We start from the raw sequence: 23,074 nt of genomic DNA on the forward strand, positions 1-23,074 counted from the left end.
AGGTATAATGAAATAGCGACATAAAATCTAACCAGCAAACTATAGACAGACATATTAGCAGACAGATATCACCAAGATACATAGAGGGAGCAACACAGGAACCAGAGAGGGGTGATCATCTCTGTGGGGTGGCCTTAAATAGACAGAGGGGGGGAGGAGGCAGAGAGAGGGAGGGGGTTAGAGAAAACATTTGCATATCAATGAGTGGTTCCTGTGTTGCTCCCTCTATGTATCTTGGTGATATCTGTCTGCTAATATGTCTGTCTATAGTTTTCTGGTTAGATTTTATGTCGCTATTTCATTATACCTGATGATGATTGCTTGTGTTGCAATCGAAACGTCGTATGCTATTATTTAATTTAATTTATTATTTTATCTTTAGACGTGACTTAACCGAAAGAACCAAATAATCATTTACTGCAGTCACGAAAGTTCTAAAATTAAGATTGAGGTCAAAGTGTCCCTTCGTGTTAACAATTGGTAAAAGCTCCACATTGCTATCTTTGGGACGGGTCTGCAGTGACTATCACCGTTTACTGCCCACAAAGTGGTACTCACTTTATCCACCCGAATTGACCTCTGAGATTTGAACCTAGGAGTTAATGATTGTTAATCGAGCACTCTTCCATGGCACCACTCGGCCATACGAAGTACAGTGAAATTCGTCGTGATTTAATTTATTTATTATTATTATTATTTTATTTCTATTATTTTTTTACCTACGTGACTTTACCGAAAAAACCTAAGAGTATGAGTACAGTGAAATTCTTCTTACCCACTTTGATATTTTTGGCGCTATTCACATATCCTATTATCCTTGATAATGCATGGATTTTCCTACTATTTGCAGTTATTTTGCAGGGTGAATAGGATAAATGGCAAACAGGATACACAGCAAGCTTCCATGGGACTATTTCCTGCTCAGTGCTGCTCGGGTTAACCCCCTGATGAATAAGCATGAATAATATTATGGCTTTGCCCAAAACTTCAGGGATTTATCTTTAATCTTTTGAATAGGGCATATAGTAGGAAGACAGACCAAGCATATCAGAGAAAGATCTATGGAAATAAATGCATTCGCATACAAAAGGAAGATTGATAATAGGCTGATTGGAGAGTGGATTAACAAATCCCACTCTTAATTAGATTATGTTGAGCCACTAATAGGTGTATTAACTCAGAAGGCAATGAACGGGCATCGTGATAAAATAATGTGCAGCCCTGCAATTGCTTGCTCATGCCACTGCTCGAGCGATCCCTAGATAGTATTTGGTCTACTCTTCCACATTGACCAGGGGGGCGTGTTGGAAGACACTGGGCATACCCACACATTTAAAACCCACCACACCCTACCTGCCATCCAACTATGCAGCTTCGTAACTTGTACTGCAAAACCCGCACTGGATCCATTCCATCTCGTGCACAAGACGTTCTGGGTTTTATGGCATGCCAGCAACCGCTTTGCAGACCCTCTGCGAAGACTCCCAATTTGTATGTATGTATGTTGAACTTCTTTTGCACTGTACGGAGCCAACCGTGCTCATCGAAGGTGCAGGGGGAAGGACAACAACATTTTGTTCCCTTCTGCCGGCATGTAACTGGCGCGAAGCAAAACGCGGAACGCGTAAGCAGAGCCGCCGTGGCACGCAAGCTGCCCGAGTGCGCCGCTCCGCTCTCTCGGCTCGCGAGAAATGCACGCCGCGCACGCCGCACGCCGCTCGCGCACTGTTGCCAGAGCAGTTATTATTGTCTTCTCCCTTCATGACACGCGCACGCACGAGCGAGCGAACTCGCGTCGTAAATAATTACGGGTTTCCATTTTCAGAACAAGAATTCCGTGTATCGGGGCATGGGGGGGGGGGTTCTGCATGAGCAGCCTTGCTAGGTTGCAATTAAAGTACAGTACATGATGAGACTCGCAATCAGGCCATTGCACAAGAGCGTGGAGAAAATAGGAGACCTTCAGACTCGTTTTATTGCTTTGTTTTTTTATATCAAGAGTTGAGTGGCATATTAAGCGTTGGGGTTTGAGCGGTGGCGCATAGCCGATTAGCACACTGCGCGATGAACCTCGGTTCGATTCCCCCGACAAGGCTATATTATCAGTGAGCAGTGCAATACGAACTTGATCAACCCACACACCTATCATCGTGGTGGGGTGTGTGGTCAAATGACCATAACTACTGAATGACCTTGCCAGGTAGCTGCGAGTTAATTTCGTTGTTCTGATATAATATCGAGTGCGCGCTATGTCCGTTGTTTCGGTATGAAGTGATTGTGTTGCATCGTGGTCAATCGCTGGGCTCACAAATCGGAATGTTCCGACCTCAAATCGTTGTCGGGATGGACCCAGCCCATCATTCTTCTGGGCTTGATCAAATTAATTCTACATTTTGGTAATTGAGCAGCGGTTGACCCCAACGGGGTTAACACTCTAGGGGTCAACCGCTGCTGTCAACTACTGCATAGGAATGCCAGGTGTTGTAGGGTTGGAATGCTTGAAGCTATTTGCACGAAGCATTGAGTGTTGTGTCGCCCTCGTATGGATGTGTTTTCTCCAATACTCTGGTTTACTCCCATAATACGAATCCAAACACTCACAAAGGGACTTGGCCAAACATCCCAATGCAGTACCTTACTGTAAATGAGTCTTGTGACTCAAGTGAGGCTTCTTTCCTGGATATGTAAAGGGCAACATTATTTTTTTTATTTATGCCCCAGGGCTGGACCTGACCAAATTAAGCACAAAGGCAAAACTGCGATTGGAGTGTTCTCCCTGTGGTCGTGTGGATTTTTCTCCGGGTCAACTGGCTTCTTGAAATTTCCACACGATCATAAGCCACTTTGTTGATATATCATTTGTGGTCAGGTCGCTTCTGAAAAAGAGCTATGTAGCTCAGTGGGCCTTACCTGGTAAAATAAAAAGAAACATAGTTTTGGTAAGGCCACGTAATGATCTGGCAAATTCTGAGTTGTAAGACCCTTCACCACCAGACAGCCAAACCAATGAAATTGCCACATCTACTATTTTAAATAAACAACCAAATTTAGCGATTTAGATTTGTGGAGTTTTATTTGAAACCATGCCGTGCATCTTGAGGGAAGTCAGAATAACTCAGTTTGGGCTGCGAAAAGACGCGATGCGGCATTTTGTTGCATTGCTTGCATGCACTGGCACGTCAGTTGAGGCCCACCCCACCCCAGATGCACATGACAACCTGGTTTAATCATAGGCGGCAGCCCGGGAATTTAACTCTGGGCTTCAACAATGTTGGCTCGGTGCTCCGTGATTGGGACCCCATCTTTATCTCCCCCGAGCCACCAAGCCTGCCACCGTGCAGCATCTTGCCGGCGTGCGAGATGATCATTGGCGAGGGGTATCTCGGCGTTACTTTGTCAAATCTACCGCTCGCCCGAGACACCATCCGTTTATCACTTGTGACACCCTGGCCCCACAAAGGAGCGCACGTGGGACTTTTTCTTTTTTTAACCCCCTAAGTGACCGTTGTGATGTGACCGCGGCGCAGGCTGAGGGTGCGTAAGGACAGCGCCTCGTGCATTACTGCAATACGTCTGGCCAGGTGGCGCCGCGGTCGCAGCGCTTGCCTTTGCAGACGGGAAGGTTGCAAGTTCAAGTCCTGTGTTGGGTGGTCACCGCGGCTCTCCCCCATTCGTTTCGCGGGAATCCACACCGGCCGTTGTCACACGACGGGGCTGGAGAGCCTCCTGGGCCCGTTCGCAGGAATGTGGAATTTCAGGATCTTGGCAGATATTTTTCGTTAGGTCGTCAACGCGGACGGGCAATGCCGACGGGTTTACCTTTGGGCAGAGTGACTCTGCGGGTTTGACGTACGTCAAGATAAATGGACACGGCAATGCGCTGCGTTGAGCTCTCTCCACCACGTCTGGAGTCGTCCCCGCTACTTTCCATTTACAGCTGTGCCGTTTTTAAAGGCCAGTATTATTATTATTATTGGACTTTGAAGTAAATAAATAGCTTCGGATAACTTAGCCGGTAGAATGGCTTGGCATAGCTGCTATATATAACGTTGGATTTTGTAACCAGTTGCTCCGCCGGCGTAGTATCATGGGGAGAGAGAAGGCATCCATCAAGGATTCTTGCCGAATGAATACATGATAAGGTCACGCTCATCTCACGCAAAGTGCTTGCCACAAATGAACCACAATACATTGCTGATCTCGCCAAGGAGCATAAACCATCACACGAACTCCGGTCCATACTCGCACCAGCGGCTTTTGGCTAGACATCGAATAAAGACTTTCACTGCATCCCGCGTTTTCGGATGCGCTTCTGCGGCCATCTGGAACGCTCTTCCTTCCGATATGAGGAAGCCACTGGAGCTATGCACTTTTAAATCTAGATTTAAAACTCACTTCTTTAGAACTGCTTTTTACGTTTAGTGTGTTGTCCTTCCCCCACACCTCCAATTGGCATGGTTGGCTACGTACACTGCGAAAGAATTTCAACATAAATAGTCTTACACCCGGAGTAGCACACCAACACTTGCCCAATGCTTGCCCGGCCAGACTCGCACATCGTGTTTAATTTTAAACATGGGTTAAACTAACAAACAAAAAAATCCGTCAGCTTTTCTGGCTGCCTTTTCAATTTCAGCCTCAGTAATGTCCAGATATCTCTGTTATGCAGACGGGCCGTTGCCCAAGACGGTCAGAGAAGAAATTATAAATATTCTTTGTACTTTTGTCCTTGGACGGTCGGCCACGCACTCCAACTCCATACGTGTGAACTCCGTTCCTGGCTTTGGGGGCAGTGTTATTGACGATGCGTTAAGCATTGGTGAGTGACATCTGTTTGGAGGAATCGAAATTGTTGCTTCTGCCGCTGCCCTTTTAGCCCATCGCTTCCTTCCTTCTGCTCAATCCGGCGGCTGTTGCACAGTCAACAAGTGACCTTCGTAAGGTTTGCTCAGATCGTCGTCGTCATCATCATCATGACCACCGTCTGGCTTTTTTAGGCCCTTTTTTTGGTAATTCGTACAAGCTCTCGTAATTATGGGTTTTCGGTTCCTGCGCAGTAATTATTGCAGAGCTATGACAGCACTGTTATATATTACAGTAATGGATGCGGCCCCGCTCATACGTGACCGACCTCAATTCACGCGTACACTTGTGACTCGTACTTTCGATAGACGCATGGGGCGGGAAGCGAGGAGTCAAATCACCCCCGCCATCACGCGGATATGTATTTGGCGGCGTGTAACTGTATCGCCCGTGCAATAAGCGAGTCCAAAAAGATCTCGTGTTATATCTGACTCTGCTGCTACCGACGATTAGTGAATAATTTACTGTACTGTACTGTACTTTTATTAAACATTTATGTACCTTCATATATATTTTATATACACTCTTACATTTTATATCTACACTCGTATCGGCGAGCCCCAACCTACGCGCTTACGTGGGGGTACACGGAACCTGACCCCCCCACCCCCCCCGCGTACTTTGAGACGTTCCTGTATAACAAACGGGAGTCGGAATCAGAATTTCTATTTAGATTGACGAAGCTATGAGGTTTTTTTTTCTCACAGACGTCCAGTCGGGGTCGTTTCGGCGAGTTGCATCAACATATTAGAGCAGGACACTGAATACATATACAGATTCATACGTTGTAGAAGTACACATTGCACAAGTACGTAGATACCTATACTCTTTGGTTTTTTCGGTAAAGTCACGTAGGTAAAAAAAGGAGAATAAATTAAATCACGACGTTTCGGAGGCAACACAAGCTTCCGTCTTCAGGTGGAACCGTCACAGCAAAATTGCTGATACAGCAATTGCTGTATCAGCAATGATTCGGTAGCCGGTCAAAGAGTATGGACCCTTGCAGTCACGAAAACTTCAAATCTAGAACGTAGATTCCTGCCGATTTGTCAACACCAAATGCAAGCTTTGGGCAAGACGGCAGAACAATAACAACAACAGTCCCAGACCACACCGAGACAATACAGAGTTCGTTTGGGAAGAGCTTTTTTTTTTAACCACTTAAACTTAATTATCGCTGCGCCCGTAGCACTTGAAAAGGAAATCAAATCCAGCCTAAATTACGCCGTTTTCCAGTTGGAGAAGCTTTACACCTATTTCGTGATAATTTAAGCGGCCACGCCGTTCTACGTTGGTAAGTTGTATAGTTCACACGAGGCTAAATAAATCTACAAAGAGCCCAGAGCAGCCAAGTGAGCAAGCCGTTCGCGTAGAGAGCAAGCGGTTCGTGGTCGGCTTGGAGGAGGGGTCGACTCGGCCCATCATCCCTCCGGGGTACATAAAATTAGCACCACTTTGTTGGGGCAAGGCAAGGCAGTCGTGGTTGTCCTCCGGATAGACTTGCACCCACCTCATGAATGTGGAATTTGCGCCACTGGTTCGAGGCTGTGAGCAGGAGATGAGCACTGCATCGTTTACCCAATTGGGCAATTTTTTTTTTTACTTTTGAGTCATGAACCTTAGGCAAATCTAAAGCAGAAAGCAAATCGCAAAGTTCAATTTAAATTCCGATCCAACGACAAGAAACAACACCGAAGAGGGAAATTTTGTTGCGGTTGCTTTTGGAGTTTATTGCAAAACCAAATTTTCATTGTATGCTGAGTCTACCCAGGCGCACGCCACCGCTTGGCTGTTTTCAGCTGAGGTTGATTCGACCTGAGGAAATGTCACGGCGGAGCTTTCATTTCAGGCCAAATTAACCTCGGGGAAGCCCTCATTACATGCCTCATTTCAGGCGAAATTGACATGGCACAGAGCATCGGTGTACGTGTTTCGGGCTGAGTTGACCTAGAGGAAGTCATCCCTTGTTGGAATTAATGAAACCCATGCGCTGGCGGATTGGAGGAGAAGGCTCCTGCGGTGCCGCCCTCCGTCTACCGGTCGCGCACGGACGGACGCATTCGCGCGTCTGGGTTTGACGAGATTTTTTTCGTGCGCCTCTCGTTGTCGGACGTAATTTTGCGAAGGCCAAAAAGCACAGGATAAAAACGGGGAAAACTGAATTTTCGAGTGGAATTGCTCCTTCAGTAGACTTCGCCGCTTTCTCTACTTATTGCTCCGGGTCGGGAAATGTCATTTTAGGAAATCACGTTTGGGACACGCTTGCGTGCGCGCAGATGCACGCTCGCTCGCTCGCTCACTCGCACACACACAGCGTCCCAGACCGTGGAAGCAAGTGTTGTTAGCGAGCACCTATTAGGGCCAGCTGGTCAAGTTTTACTGTCCAAAGCTGATGTTTACCCGGTGTGAGTCTACATTGGTGTTGCACGTGACAACAGGTTCGTAGTGCACCGTGCCAACTACTACAAAGACAAAGACCCCCCCCCCCCCCCCCGTACAGCCTTAATAGACTGTTAGTGAGTAGCACGTATGTAGGCCAGCAAGGCGCATGCGGGGGTGGATGGCTAACACCACGCCCGGCCGCTTTTGTCTCCAGTAACATTGTTTACGCATCGCACCAGGTACTAATTTGAGGCTTAGTGGACCTAGGGGAGGCCCAGGACCGGTTCAGATAATCGTCACTGCTGTTGGCAGTAAGCCGGAGTCGAACTCTGATCGCGGGGTTCATAACGCAGTGCGCTAACCACTGCACTATCGCTCCCCACGCGAACCACGACACAAAAGTGCACACACACATACACATATGCACCCCCACATAGAAGCACAGTGACTTGCAATTCCAATTGCGCAGGTGGGAATTGCCTCACTGGGAGATGCGTGCACACGCATACGTACACATGCACGCATACGTACACATGCACGCATACGTACACATGCACGCATACGTACACATGCACGCATACGTACACATGCACGCATACGTACACATGCACGCATACGCGCACAGCCCAAGGGGGCATCATGGGTTAAGCATGCAGCGAAGTATTGATTCGGTAGCCGGTCAAAGGCAGAGCTTATTGTGTCACTCACTTTGACAACTATTACATTTGACAAACAGCAATAATATTTCCAAGCCTCACGGGAAATACATCTCTCCCGGATCCCCGGAGCGCGTTCAGTTGTGCCGCATAATGCCGCGACGCTGAGTGGCGGCGAAAGGCGCAACTGGGGGAGCGGATTATAGCCGGTGCAGGACTGGGAGACCACGTGTGTCTCTGCGTCCATGCGCAGTGCATCCAGTGGTAGTCGTAGTCATGAACCGGGCCGTTGGCCTCGGCGGTGGAGCCTGCGGCAAGCAATCGGAACCTTGCACGTTCACGTTCTGGTTGGCGATTGACTCAGCAACCAAACATCCTTCCAGGGTAGATGAAGTGAGGGGAGGTCAAAAGTGGTTGTTATATGCATAGGCTCGCAGCCCTGCCATAGGAAGGTGGAATTTCCACGGCTAGCTCGGGGCTTTAAATGTTGGATGAGCACAATGGTCATTTGAGCCGGAAATCACTTCGACTTAAATTAACAAAACAAATAAATTAACACCTCCTGTAGTGCATTGAGAATGGGCGATGGTGGTGGTGATCTGAGTGTGATGGTTGATGGCACAGAGTATAGGACGGTCAGCCAAAGTGGAATCGTATAGTTTACTCGGGGTGTCAGTGCGAGGTGGCTGGCCACCCAAGGTCGTGACAATAGTTTTGCCTGCGTCAGAGAACTGTGCTGGGACAGGACTATTGAGGTTCAGAGTTGAAATTTCTGGCTTCTCCGATGAGATACAAGTTGCCCTAACCGGGTGGCTGAGAGGTCAGAGCACTGATCTGGGCCACCGCCGAGATCCGACGTTCTGGACAGACACCGATGATGAAACCAGGTGCTCCAGAGCAAGAAAGTCCATGGTCTCAGCCCGGTCAGCAAGGGCTGCACAATAACTAACCACAATAGATGTTCTGGGCTAGGCCACGTAATGATCTGACCAGATCTGTTGTCATTAGTAAACCCCCTCCAGCAACCCGATACAGCCAAAACAGATTAATTGTCACGTGTCCAAGCATTTTAACGCGCCGATTACCGTTGTTTCAGATAAATCCTCGTAACCAAATTCAGCAACCGCCTGCAGGATTGTTCTGCGTCTCACCGGCAAAGTGGTTGCGCACCCGAGTTTTACAGGGCGCCACGGTGGCGAGATGTTAACTATCTCACCTGGTATACAGGAGGTCGTGGGTTCAATCCCGACCCTGAAGCCTGCACATTTGGAGTTTGCATGTTCTCCCAGTGGTCGCGTGGATTTTCCTCCGAGTCCTCCGTTTTTTTCTAATTTAGAATCAACACGCGTTTCGAGTATTTGGCTGCTACAAATGTCCATGTGTGTGATGAGTCACTTAATTCAGCTGTCATTTGTGGCCAGGTCGCTTCTAAAAAAGAGCTGCACAGCTCAGTGGGCCTTACCTGGTAAAATAAAAAAATAGTTTCTAGTTTTACTCGGGCTGCATCGTGCCGTACCGAACGGTGTTGTCGGAGCGAATTCAATCGTACACGGGTGGATCACTTTTCGAGTGCCTCTCGTATAAATAATGAGTGTCCCGCGGGTGCGAGCGATGGCCCTTCACGAATAAATAAGTGTTCTTCGTGGCGGAGTGGTGTTGCGCACTGTGCTGTGAACACCGTGACTTCCCCCCCCCCGTAACCGACCGATGCATGGAGAGGCCTTCATTCAGCAGTGCGGCATATTGCTGTGTCACCGTGTTTGAGAGTGATTAAAAATACATTGCGATGTTTCCAAGTTCAAATCGTTGCCTGTTGGTGCGTATCTCAATTGGTAGCCCTACACTAAGCCAGAGGTAAAAGAAATAAAAAAAATTGACATTTCTATGGCAGGGGCCACGCTTTCTCTCAACAACCGCCCATCATACTGCCACAAAACGGCAGTCATTCTGTTGACCCCCGGTTGGAAGTATTTCTCCAACAACCCTCTCGGCTGGCTGGCATGTCGTGGGGAGTCCTTCGGAAGTGGATTAAAAGGCCACGTATTTATTTTAATTTTATTGACAAGCACCGTTATTTGGAGAACTCGGTGGTGGGGGGGGGGCACGGGCGGTGGGGGGTGGCGGGGGGTTTAAAAGGCAATGGTGGGATTGTGCGTTTTCACACACGGAGCATTGTTCTGGAACAGGGAGAAAAATGCGCACAGCTGTTCCAACGAGACACCCACAGCTCTGTCTCCCCCCGCCCACCCCCCACCCCCCCCACGCCTGCACTCTCTCTGCTCCACGCGCCGTTTCAGTGGCGGGCGTTTGTCCCTTGAAAATAGTCCCCGGGCGGCGGTGCGGCGAATTGCGTTACGCAACCGTTCATTCGCGATTTCATGCCCAATTCGGGTCATCGGGCAGAACAAGCGGCCCTCTGTGCCTCGTCGATAATTAACGGTGGAGCGACGGCGGGCAAATGTCTTGCTACCAAAACGGACGGGCTCTGCGGCCGCCGGGAATATTTTCCCCGCTGAAGCTGTCGGGCGATTGTCGTAGTGCGTCTCTTTGTTCGAGCGGAGTGTGGGGCCGGTGGTGATCTTTGGCGGAGACGAATCCGTCTCTCCCTAGGACAAGGCCTGCTGATTTGCCGCCGAGCGGGGTTCATTTTATCGTCGACGGCAGGGCGACGATCGACCGAGTCCAACCCCTGACCGAGATTTGAACTCTCGCGACCTTTGGGTCAAAGTGCTCCAAACAAAGTGCCGCTGACGGTTAGACTGTAAGGCCGCGTTAAACAGAACGATTTCTTCCGTTGCATGCTGGTAGACGGAAAACAAATGGGCAGTGCAAGGCGTTGGCATGCACGCAGATTTAAATTGGTTGGACAAATTAGCAATTGAGGGCGATGGTTCGGCACACTCATCACTGCCAGCAAAACAGCAGCAGCAGCAGCAGTAGAGGGCCCCGAGATTGTAGTCCGTGGTCGGTCGAGTGCCTGCCTGGAGGAGATCCCATTAACTGTGCCTGTCCACGCGTTACTCGTTTGTGAAGTGCTTCCCCGCAAAAAATACTCTTCCACTAAAATACAAAAAAATCCCCCGCGTTATAAATGCCACGAGCGTGCATAATAATAATAGGAAGCACATGGCCTATCAAGCAATGCGGCAAACCCGACTGTCGATAGCCGTGTAGCGTAGCGCCGTTAGAACAAACACATAATGAGTCTTCATTGATCGCAACTCTATTAAAAACACAAGGTTATTACGGCAGCGTGCGGCATCGGAATAGCGGGCGATATACGAGTCTGTTATTTATCAATTTATTTCCATGATGATATTTTCGCCAGATTGATCCGTGCGATGCCTGCATGTCTCATTTGCGACGACGTCTCCATAGGGATAGACTTGAGAATTAGGCAAGTCCGGGTAATTCGTCCGTGCGAGAGATATTGTATTATTATTATCATCATTGGGCTGCGGTGAGCTTTTTAACAGCTTGCCAGGGGCTTATGGCGCCACTGATTTCTATCAAAGAAATGCCGCCAAATGGCAGCTGGTTCCTAACTTTGAACGTTTCACCTTAAATATTAGGAACATAACGGTTCATCGGCAAACGTTTATCCGTACGATTTAGAATTCACACGGTGGTTAGCGCACTGCCCTGCGAACCCTGCGACCTGAGTTGAGCCGGACTCCGGCCACGGCTAACATCAGTGGCGAGTGATGTCCGGATCCGGTCCTGGGTCCTCGGCTTCACCCACCTGGCACTGACCAGCATGGTGAAATATCCCCATGATTGACATGGCATGAGGAGACCTTCATCCAGCAGTTTATTGACAAAGAAAGGGTTGTAAATTATTTTTAGTTTTATTCTGTAATGGGTGCACGTGACCCTTGCTGCCACCCAAGGCCACTGCATTCACCACACTAGCAGATAACAATGTGTCCCTTGTATTGGATCTCGAACTGCGATGGTTTATAGAGTCGCGGAGATCGTAACACGCAAATTCAGTACGACTCCTCCCACTGCCTTCATCCAGCAGCGGATTGGGGCCGTGTGTCGTTTTCTTCGATGATCGTACACCCCCCCCCCTCCCGCTTAGCGTCACACAAGGCCATAGGATATCTTTTGAATGCCGTTGCAGTGCTCAATTTTCAAATGCAAGTGGGAAAATAGAATTCCATTTGGTGAACAACTTACAAAAGGACCTTCAGGGATTATTAAATGTTTACGGTTTAAGCTTAAACATAATACTATGTACGTGTGTTTATTGCACGTGTTCCGCCATTACGAGATGTCACTTTAAATGTAATGCTTTGTGAACGGTTTGAAAAGGAATGTTTAAGCGAAGGAAATTACTCGTGCCGTGGAGGATTGTTTTTTTAATTAGTTTATTGAGTAGAGCGGATGTCTTGGACATTTCTACAAGAGCTTTCATTCTCCAGTGCATTTAAAATTGCGGAGAGAAAAAAAAGTACACGGTCAGCAGTAACTTCCTTCACAATCACGTAAAGTATCCAGCCACGGACACAGTTTATAAGCAGCAGCAGCGGCAGCAGCGGCAGCAGCGGCAGCAGTCTGTTCCTTACTTAGGTGGGTGTCGCCAATGTGTGGGTGCCTCCTGCACCCCTGAGATATGGCCCAAAGACACCCCACGAAACACCGCGGATTTTTTGAGGCCACATTTTTGCTCCCAGCGCTCTCAAAACGATCCTCCACGCTCTTGTGCGCAGGCCTGTCTACAAGGTAAAGCCCCTGCCATTGCCACAGTTCCGTGAAAGAGCCTTCAATTGCAGGTTACCGCGGTGGTGGGATGTCAACTCCCTTGCCTGGTATGCAGGAGGTCGTGCTTACGATCGTGACCCTGACGCCTTTATATTCGGAGTTTGCATGTTCTCCCCGTGGTCGTATGGATTTTTCTCCAGGGTCCTCCTGCTTTTATTTGGCTGCTATACATTTCCACGTGAGGATGAGCCACTTCGTTGGGCTATCACTGGTGGCCAGTTCGCTTCTGAAAAATAGCTGTATAGCTCAGTGGGCCTTACCTGGTAAAAATAAAAAAATAAACCGGAGTAGTTTTTCGGTAGCTGTTAAAGAGCCCCTTTAAGAGGGCAATTTGGCCCTCCGTGCCCACTGTGACCAAACGTCCCGAGAGAGGTGGGCGGTACCCACACTTTACCCCACCACACGCGACCTGCCCCTCCACCGACTGCGTTGCGCCCACCCACTTATCCCGCTGGTTGAGGGGCACGGAGGCGGCAGGGGGAGGGGGCTTCGGTAAAACTCGTGCCCTATCGTTTCAGCTGCCACCGCCGGGAGATCGAATCGAACGGGCGACCTCTGGATCGCAGGCTCATGCCGTGTACAATAACCCCTTTGCACAACGGCAGCATCGGCATGAGCCTGCGTTAGGTCATAGCGCTGCGGTGGCTCTGCTGAGCCCGTAAGTCTTAAATGTATTTATCAGAATCGGAATCTTTATTTGTAGCGGAGGTATCCGATGAGCTATAAAGCTATTTTTTCACAGGTGTCCAGTTAGGCGCGTGTCAGAACATTGCAGCCACAAACAATACAAAAACACGATAGGAGTGCAAAATATAGAAAATGTAAGCAAGTAACAATACAATTTTTTTTACCAGGTAAATCCCACTGAGCTTATTTTTCATTTATGTTATTCAAGAGAGCCGGGCGTACGGAGCGTTTACAGCATTCAGCCTTTGCTCCCACAGGGATGCCAAGTTGGGATGCATTGCTTTAGCATGAAAGTCTTCCACCGCACGATCCGACATTAGCGTCGCCCGGCTCCCGATATTTCCTACGCTGAACGGCTATTTGGCAAATACGAGAATGTAATTGTCTTCAGAAATGGGGAGCGTGGGCGGTCGAAATGCAATGTGCTTCGCAGACAATAACGTCGCGTTTTATATTCTCCGCAAAATGCATGGGCGAGTTGAATCTCCAAATGCATGCTCTGGTTTTTGTTTCACTTCGAATTATTTCTTGCAGTAGTTTAAAGTTAAGAGTATTTTTGCATTTTCAAGATTTTTCTTTATTCTACCAGTTGCTAAATGTTGTTATTTTGCCTTTGTGTGTACGTGTTGATATCTTTGTCTTGGTCTTAATTAAAAAATCATCCCGGGAGGAAGATACCAGGGTAGAATGCGCGACAGCAAATAGGTATCGGGACCGCTGTCAGTGCTGGGTATCGAATTGAAGCCACTGCCAGCTTGCACCGACACAGCGCGGTGAAGCATGGTCAAATAACCCCCCAACAGTGACGTGCCATAGGGAGGCCTTAGTGGATTTATAAAGCCGCCGTGAACCTTCATTATTTTAAATGATTTAATGTGTGCAGAGTTGCTGAGTTTTCAGTGGTATTTTCTCGTAAGTAAGGATGTTTTTTTCTCCTGACTATCCAGTTTAACTCCTACATGGACGAATAATAATAATAATCATTATCATAAAGGAATCGTCCAGGCAATTATGTATGCAGGTATTGTTGAACTTCTTTCGCACCGAACGTAGCCAACCGTGCAGGTTTCATTCCTCAAAAATAAGCCTTGACGCCAAGTGATGCTTTGTAGGTAGCAGGAGGCTGTGTAGGGGGAGGGAGGATTGTGCAGGCATTGGCGACCGCGGGGCGCGGGAAGGCCTAGGATGAGCCAGCAGATGGTGGGAGACCGTCGGGCCAGATTGTGGAGGTCGCGTGCCTCCTTGTGCCACAGTAGCAGCGTTGGTGAGGAGGTGTGGGTGGTGCCATCACCGGCTGTGGTGAGGAGGTGTGGGTGATGCCATCACCGGCTGTGGTGAGGAGGTGAGGGTGATGCCATCACCGGCTTTGGTGAGGTGTGGGTGGTGCCATCACCGGCTGTGGTGAGGACGTGTCGGTGATGCCATCACCGGCTGTGGTGAGGAGGTGTGGGTGATGCCATCACCGGCTGTGGTGAGGAGGTGAGGGTGATGCCATCACCGGCTTTGGTGAGGTGTGGGTGGTGCCATCACCGGCTGTGGTGAGGAGGTGTGGGTGATGCCATCACCGGCTGTGGTGAGGAGGTGTGGGTGGTGCCATCACCGGCTTTGGTGAGGAGGTGTGGGTGGTGCCATCACCGGCTGTGGTGAGGAGGTGTGGGTGGTGCCATCACCGGCTTTGGTGAGGAGGTGTGGGTGATGCCATCACCGGCTGTGGTGAGGACGTGTGGGTGGTGCCATCACCGGCTTTGGTGAGGACGTGTCGGTGATGCCATCACCGGCTTTGGTGAGGAGGTGTGGGTGGTGCCATCACCGGCTTTGGTGAGGACGTGTCGGTGATGCCATCACCGGCTTTGGTGAGGAGGTGTGGGTGGTGCCATCACCGGCTGTGGTGAGGAGGTGTGGGTGATGCCATCACCGGCTTTGGTGAGGACGTGTCGGTGATGCCATCACCGGCTTTGGTGAGGAGGTGTGGGTGGTGCCATCACCGGCTGGGGTGAGGAGGTGTGGGTGATGCCATCACCGGCTTTGGTGAGGTGTGGGTGGTGCCATCACGGCTTTGGTGAGGTGTGGGTGGTGCCATCACCGGCTTGGTGAGGTTGGGTGCAAGGGGTGGAGTGGGTTGTGCCATCACCGGCTGTGGTAGGACGTGTGGGTGATGCCATCACCGCTGTGGTGAGGAGGTGTGTGGTGATGCCATCACCTTGGTGAGGTGTGGTGATGCCATCACCGGCTGTGGTGAGGAGGTTGGGTGGTGCCATCACCGGCTGTGATGTGGTGCCATCACCGGCTGTGGTGAGGAGTGTGGGTGGTGCCATCACCGGCTTTGGTGAGGAGGTGTGTGGTGCCATCACCGGCTGTGTGAGGAGTGTGGGTGATGCCATCACCGGCTGTGGTGAGGAGGTGAGGTGATGCCATCACCGGCTTTGGTGAGGAGGTGTGGGTGGTGCCATCACCGGCTGTGGTGAGGAGGTGTGGGTGGTGCCATCACCGGCTGTGGTGAGGAGGTGTGGGTGGTGCCATCACCGGCTTTGGTGAGGAGGTGTGGTGGTGCCATCACCGGCTGTGGTGAGGAGTGTGGTGATGCCATCACCGGCTTGGTGAGGAGGTGTGGGTGGTGCCATCACGGCGGTGGAGAGGTGTAGGTGCCATCACCGGCTGTGGTGAGGAGGTGTGGGTGGTGCCATCACCGGCTGTGGTGAGGACGTGTCGGTGATGCCATCACCAGCTTTGGTGAGGAGGTGTGGGTGGTGCCATCACCGGCTGTGGTGAGGAGGTGTGGGTGGTGCCATCACCGGCTGTGGTGAGGAGGTTGTGGGTGGTGCCATCACTGGTGGTGGCCACAAAGACGTCTCGATCTTGAAGTTGTTTTCAACATTTCCTCAACTCGTATGTTGACGTTTTACCCCCCAACGCACAACATCACTCAGGGTGGCCGTACTGACAAATAAAGAAAAAAACGTCACTATTGTGCCACCCTTCCCATGAGAATGTTACCTGATGAAATGCAATCCTAATTGCTGTAATTATGACAGCAGACAGCCTGATCCTAAATTACGTTTAAAGCAGCATATATCTTTGAAAGCACGGTATTATATTTTCTGAAATGGAAATTTTGAAATTGTTCCAACTTGGGGTCATTGTCGCTCAGTCGCGATTTAATGAAGGCTTTCGCCGTGCAATTAAATTACATTTAGCGAGAGTTATCATTTCCAACTTTTTTACTTTCGCTTTGCAATTGCCAAATTGGAACCCTAATTGATGCGCCTGTGTTTATCAAATAGCTCTTGTAAAATAATTTATTTAAATTGTTCCACCAGCGCAAGTGCCGGAACTGTGTATCATGCTTGAGTGAATCAAATGAAAGAACAAGGCCAGTCTTTGCGCGTGACGAAAAAACCCACGCGTTCAAAGCGTCTCGCTCCTCAACCTTGTAATGGGCCAGCATTTGCATGTTGGTTGCCATGCGATGTTGCGGCACCTCGGTGACGAGATGTTAACTCCCTCGCCTGATATTTCCAGGAGGTCGTGGGTTCGATCCAGACACTAACGCCTGTTGTATATTTGAAGCTTGCATGTTCTCTCTCCCTGCAGTCACATGGAATGTTTTCCGGGTGCTCCGGTTTTTCCCTCCACATTTAGAATCAGCATGCGTTTCGAGCATTTGGCTGCTATACATTTTCACGTGATAAGCCTCTTCGTTGAACTATCATTTGTGGCCAGGTCACCATGTCCGAGTGCGTTTGTAAACACCACAAAGTCAGTGTACTTGACTGAATTGACGTTTAAAGTACAGGACTGTGAGCAAAGAATATGCACCTTCAACACGACGACAAAATAATAGGTTTTATCCTTTCAGGCAATAACACAGGAGGTGTTCAGATACTCAAACACCACGCAGGCTTTCACCACACATGCTTTTGTGGTAAGACATCCAAACAAACATGCTTCGAAAAAAAAGTATGCATTGTTCTTTAAACTGTTTGGCCTGCACCAGAGACCACTTCCCTCGTGGCCTTGTCTCACCGCCGGTGGTCGGCCAGAGAACGGCGAAAGGCGACCAGCACAAAAGCAAAGCAAATCTCAACGCATCAATAGCTTGGCTTGAGCAGTTCATGCCAATAGATTGGCATTAACATCATGGGACCTGTCTTGCCAGTATCAAAATAGAAAAATTGGTTTCACCCTTCCTAGCAATAAAACAGGTGTTAACATGTTTAAACACCAAAAAGAAACCTTTTGCAAGGAAGCATGTCTGCATTAACCACACATACTTATAGTGAACATGCAAACAAAAACATGCTCCGGTGTTTTCACATCTTAACACCTGTTTTATTGCCAGAAAGGGTAAATCCAATTCTTAGGTTGGCATTAATCGTTCATTCTGAATAGGACAACCCACAGAAATACTTAATAACATGATAGCTTATATATAGAACATACTGTATCGCAAATTACAAGAACGTCATTAAACGTTACGGTTATATAAAGCTGTACCTTTATTTCCAAGTTAGATTTTTTTTAAGGAGGTACATCGCCATCAAACAAGGAAAATGTGAAACGGATTTTTAAATCGGTTTGTTCTCCTGGCGTGGCAGTTGAAATTATGCCAAGTTTATTCCCCCCACCCCCCCTGATCTCTATTCACCCAGCAGTAAGAACCTTTTTTGCCAGTATCAAAGTAGAAAAAAATAAAAATAGGGTTTAAACCTTTTCTGGCAATTAAACAGGAGGTGTTATGATGTTCGAACACCAAATAGAAACATTTTGCAAGCCAAAAGGCGTTCCCCGGTCTGACACTGGTGAGACTGGGCCCTAAAGAAGGCTGTTTGGTGTAGACCAATCAGTTTCCAAGACAATGCATATAGAATTATCAAAGCTTGTTTTGTTTGCATGTTCACCACAAGTACGCGTGGTTAACGCAGATTTGGCCGATCAAGCAGGTCACAACATGCGGTGGGTTAAAGTGTGGGTAGTCATCCCACTTCATTGTGTACAAGAGATGGTGAAATACACTCTTGGGGCGTGGCGGTGGTGGGGAGGGATCTCTAGAGAGCTCCCCCACTCGTGGTCGCCCTTCTGCCAGCGGTGACAATAGCAAGAAATTGCACGGCTGCACCTTTATCTTTGTTGTTGTTGTAAATTTTTACATAATACTGCGTTCACGATCATTTCGAGAATTTGCCCTGGACTTCGTCTTATTACTAATTGATGCCAAGGAAAGCATTACAAAAATGTATCCTGGTATGTAATCGGTCCAACCCTACAAAGCTAGCCACGGCTAATATCAGTCGCGAGCAATCTTTGAACCAGTCCTGAACCAACCCCCCCCCACCCTTCCTGCTCAATCAACCCAAACGGACCAGAATGAGGAAGTATGGTCAAACAGGCCCCCCGTGACCGACAACAGCAGTGGGGGGGGGGGGGGGTCCTTCGTCCAGTGGTGGATTGACGACAGTAGGTTCTGAACGTTTGTCACCTGACCTCGCAGCCACGACTCCCGGCGGCAACGTCGTGTCAATTTACCCATCGCCGCCCACCATTGGATGGAACTCGTAGCAGGCAGGGCCTCGCTCTGCAGTTGAGACGACCCAAAAGAGAGTGACAACTGCTTCCAGCTTGAAGTTCTGCTGGCCGCTCACTCAACGGACTGGATTTCCAAGCTATCTTGTTTGTGTTTCTTTTTGTTATTGTTGTTGTTGTTAACGGGTTTTACTCTTCGCGTGGCATGTGCCGTTGTGTCGTTGTTTTGCAGTCGGCCTGAGTCGGGAGAGCTGGGGCGCTCGGGCACCGCCGGTCTGGGGCCGAGAGTGGCAATGCGCCACCTCCCATCGCGGTGGTGACCACGGCTTCTCAAGGTCGGTCTCTCACCCAACCGTTACAATTTGAGCGTCGAAAACTGCCCCGCTTTTATTTTCACGTTTTTTTCTTTCACACGCGCGCCACTACCCCCTCCCCCTCCTCCTCGCATCCGGCCCCGAACATAGAGAAGGTTTGTTTCTCTTTCTTCCCTGACGCTCGGGAGAAGTCCTCGTGCAAGTTGTCAAAAAATGTTAGCGGTTCGCGATACGTCTTCTCGAACCGTGTGCGACCCTGACACCTGCTGTATATTGATCATCGAGTGGATTTTTCTTCGGGTCCTCCGGTTTTTCCCTCCACATTTAGGAACGTGTCGTTTAAGAGTATTTGGCTGCTGTAAATGTCCACGTGATGATAAGGTCACTTCTGAAAAAGAGCTGTGTAGCTCGGTGGGCCTTACCTGGTCAAATAAAATATATTTTAATTCGTGGTTTAGTTTAGAATCGCGTAACCCCCCACAGCCCCTCGAGGCAGCGCAATGCACACGATGTAAAAGATTCGTGATTTTTAAAAAAATCTAATTTTGACCCTGCATTTTAATGGTTCATCAAATGTCCACAGACCCAGTGAGAAATGGCCTCTAAGTAGCTAATTTAGAAGACTTGTTAATTCACTGTTAGACTTAATTATGATTAAGCTCGTGTCTCCGATTTACCGCGGTTGGCTACGTACTGTGCGAAAAAAAATGTCCACATGCATACGATGCAGTGGAGCCACAACATGCTTTGTTGTAATCATTGAAATTGGTGAACTCCATGCAATGTCATGAACAAAAAAACAAATCTTCCTCGAATGTCAAAGGTCAGCGAATTTCATTTTTTAAGGGATGTAAAATAGACTTGACACAAAGGTCAATGGTTGGTTCCAACATGGGAGAGTCTTGCTCACCTTTGCACTGTTCAGCCAAGAGGTACGCTTAACAAAAACTCATCACATGCGTCAGTAAGCAATTTATGCGTAGTACAATCATCGGGAGTCACGGTCGTTGCGCTGCTGGATGAAGACCTCCCTCTTCGTCCTGCGATGTCACGATCCAATCCCGTTTCCTCTGCGCGACGTCATCTCGTTGCTCCCATCTCGGAGCGATCACTGCGGAGTTGGAGGTTTCCATAACAGTAACTGTGCATTTATAATTCTATTAATATTGCCCCTCGGTGTAACACTGAAGATTGTTTTGCTTTGATGTGGCAAGTTTGCTTTTCATTGCATCTTGCCGTTCACTGTAAAATTGCTCAAACATTAGGCGCAAATGAGGCGTTTATTTAAGAGGTTTAGTTATATTTCATGATTGTTGATGATTATCCACGGTTATTTCACCCACACATGAAATGGGGGCCCGTTGTTGGAGCAAACATTCGCGGACCTGTTTTGCTCAAAGTTGACGCTTGTAAGCAATGCCCCGGTGGACTCTTCGAGATCTGCGTTTGACTCCCAGCCGCGGCTAACATCAGTGACGTCTGAATGAGTCTCCGTGTACTCTCCCCCCCTCCGTCGCCTTCATCAGCCCGCACTGACTGGCATGATGAAGTATGGTCATACAAGCCCCATGACCGGTAACATCTTTGGGAGGAGGCCTTCATCCAACAGCGGATTGACAAAGCGCTGTAAATTGCATTTTATTACCTGCACAAAATGTACAGAATGATAATATAACATGGGGTATTTTTTTTCCATTCAATTTTCTCAAGGTTGTTTTGTGACGAAAAAAATCCATTTCCCTGCGTGTCCGTGAGCTTTTCATGATAATTCACAACCTCTTGAAAACTTTTAATGGCTTCATTCAAGTGAAAATGCTAAAGTTGAGCTGAAAAATACCACATTTAGCGTCTTCAAATTGACATCTCAATACTTAGTTGTTTCCTCAATGGGACTGAGCTTCCTTCCCCCTCCGCCACCCCCCCTCCCAATGTTATTAAGAGTTATTTTGACTGTCAGATGGATGTGGTGAACATTGGCGAATGTATTTGATGGAGTAAAAAAAGAAAATTCAAGGCAATTCCTTACGCACACTGCTGAGCCTTTGGGTAAAAAAGAGGGGGCAGCCAAGCGAGGCAGGCTGTACCCAGGCCTTGTCTCCCACCGCCCTTTAGCATTCTCAACAGAGTTGCCTTCGTCTGGAGTAGAATTTGTAAAGAAAGTTTGGGTAACAAGGGGGTAGGCTTGATGTGAGTGGGGGTTGCGTGTCGAGAGTGGAGGAGGGCAAGTTTCAGCGCGACGGGCACTTGTGGTGTGGCAGTCCACGGGGCTACGACTAAGAGGGAGATGCAGCCGCCATGGGTGGTGGTGGCGACGATCATGATGATGGTGATGGAACTCAGAGCGGACGTTGAAGGTTGAGTATCGGCCGTGAAATTGCTCTAGCCAGGAGGGGGGGGGGGGGGGGTGATGGTCGCGTACGTGGTGCCAGAAGCGGTATTTGTGGTTTAAATGTAAAGGTTGATCCCGACCTTTCTAGCCAATAAAAGTTAAATGGAGCAAGTTTCCTACACCCGATGTGTTCTTCACAATGCCGTGCAATACGAGTTTTTTGGAGAGGACAACCACTCTCGGCTTTACACGAAGGTCGTACTCATTTTGTTGGCCATAGAGAGAGACGGGCTGAGTTGGCACCCGGCTGGGATTTGAACTTGCAACTTTCCAATTGCAGGTTTCCAAGTGCCCTAACCATCACCGGGCTGGAGTTAAAATGATCTCGCGTGCATGTAAATATTATCCATTTATTAGAAATTAAAGTCAACCTGGAATATTACGCCGTTATTTACAGCGTAAAAACCTTTTAATGCAATGTAAATGAAATGTTTCTCGACAAACCCTACATACCACATAAGCGGGAGCGATAACCTCCACCGCTTGTCACGACGTGCGCACACATTTATATGGGAGGCCTTGTTTTTAAAAGGCTAGAACTAATGCGTGCGCAATCTCACACTTGATAGTGCTCTTTTGTTGTTGCTCCGTCGCATCCTCTGCATCAAACTCAATATGCTACAGTCGAGATTTTCATGACTCCGAATCTCACAACTGTTCGCATTCTGGATTTCCCTCTATAGTTGTCCACAATAAAACACACGCATCCCCCCCCCCCCCCCCCCCCCCCGTGTCACCCTTACTTTGCTCTCGGCGTCGCGCCATGAGACGGAGAATCCACTGGGATTTCTCACAGAGCGGTGCTGCCCTCTGTGATTGAAAAATGGCCTGCGGAAGCGGACATCACGGAACTACCTCTTGAGATCGCTTCAATTGACCTCCGTTCCACACAGTTAGGGGGGCAGCGCTCTCCCCCCTGCCCAGTCTGCCGCTGAGAATAATGTTTGTCGCCTGACAGCCAAATTGTTTTTTTAAATCTTCAGCTGGTCTCTAGTATCAAAAGACTCGAAGCGTTCGTCAGTAACGCTGCCTCAAAATGGAAATAGACGTGAATGTGTTGAGCTGTTTGTTTGTGTTTGCACCGCTGCCAGCACGATCAACTACATAGCTCGTCTGTCGCTGTGATCAGTTCGCAAAGTTGGGGGCATCAATGTGTGATGTTCCATTGGTGTGACTTCCACCCCCTCCCCCCTCTCTTTCTGATGTCATGATACAACTTCAATATGGCCTGTAACTCTGCCCGCACTCGTGTGCATACCGCACTTTATTGGTGGCACTTTACAGTTCAGTCTCTCGCAGCCACCTCATCGGCCATCGCTTTCAAACCTGCTAACTCGTCGTGGCTATTTTAACGCCGTAATGATCCTTCAGAATCTTTCAGAATCCGAATCTTTATTGCGACTGGAGGAATCCCATGGGCTGTGAAGTTATTTTTTGTTACCGATGTTCCGTACGGGCGAGTCAGCACTAGCGTCTTGTCCTCCTCGTCCTTGTCT

The 23,074-nt window shown here is 48.7% G+C and overlaps 1 long non-coding RNA gene across 1 annotated transcript in view; it reads left to right on the forward strand.

Moving 5' to 3' along the window:
- The window catches only part of LOC133354529 (uncharacterized), a 213,025-nt gene that overhangs the window by 88,775 nt on the left and 101,176 nt on the right, over positions 1-23,074 (forward strand). The window contains exon 3 of the long non-coding RNA XR_009756597.1: positions 19,108-19,210. This is a non-coding gene — a long non-coding RNA (uncharacterized LOC133354529). The remainder of the gene's footprint in view (positions 1-19,107; positions 19,211-23,074) is intronic.

This window comes from Lethenteron reissneri, chromosome 47 (genome assembly GCF_015708825.2).
Source record: "Lethenteron reissneri isolate LAM-NWPU_2019-01 chromosome 47, ASM1570882v1, whole genome shotgun sequence".
Classification (NCBI taxonomy): Eukaryota; Metazoa; Chordata; class Hyperoartia; order Petromyzontiformes; family Petromyzontidae; genus Lethenteron; species Lethenteron reissneri.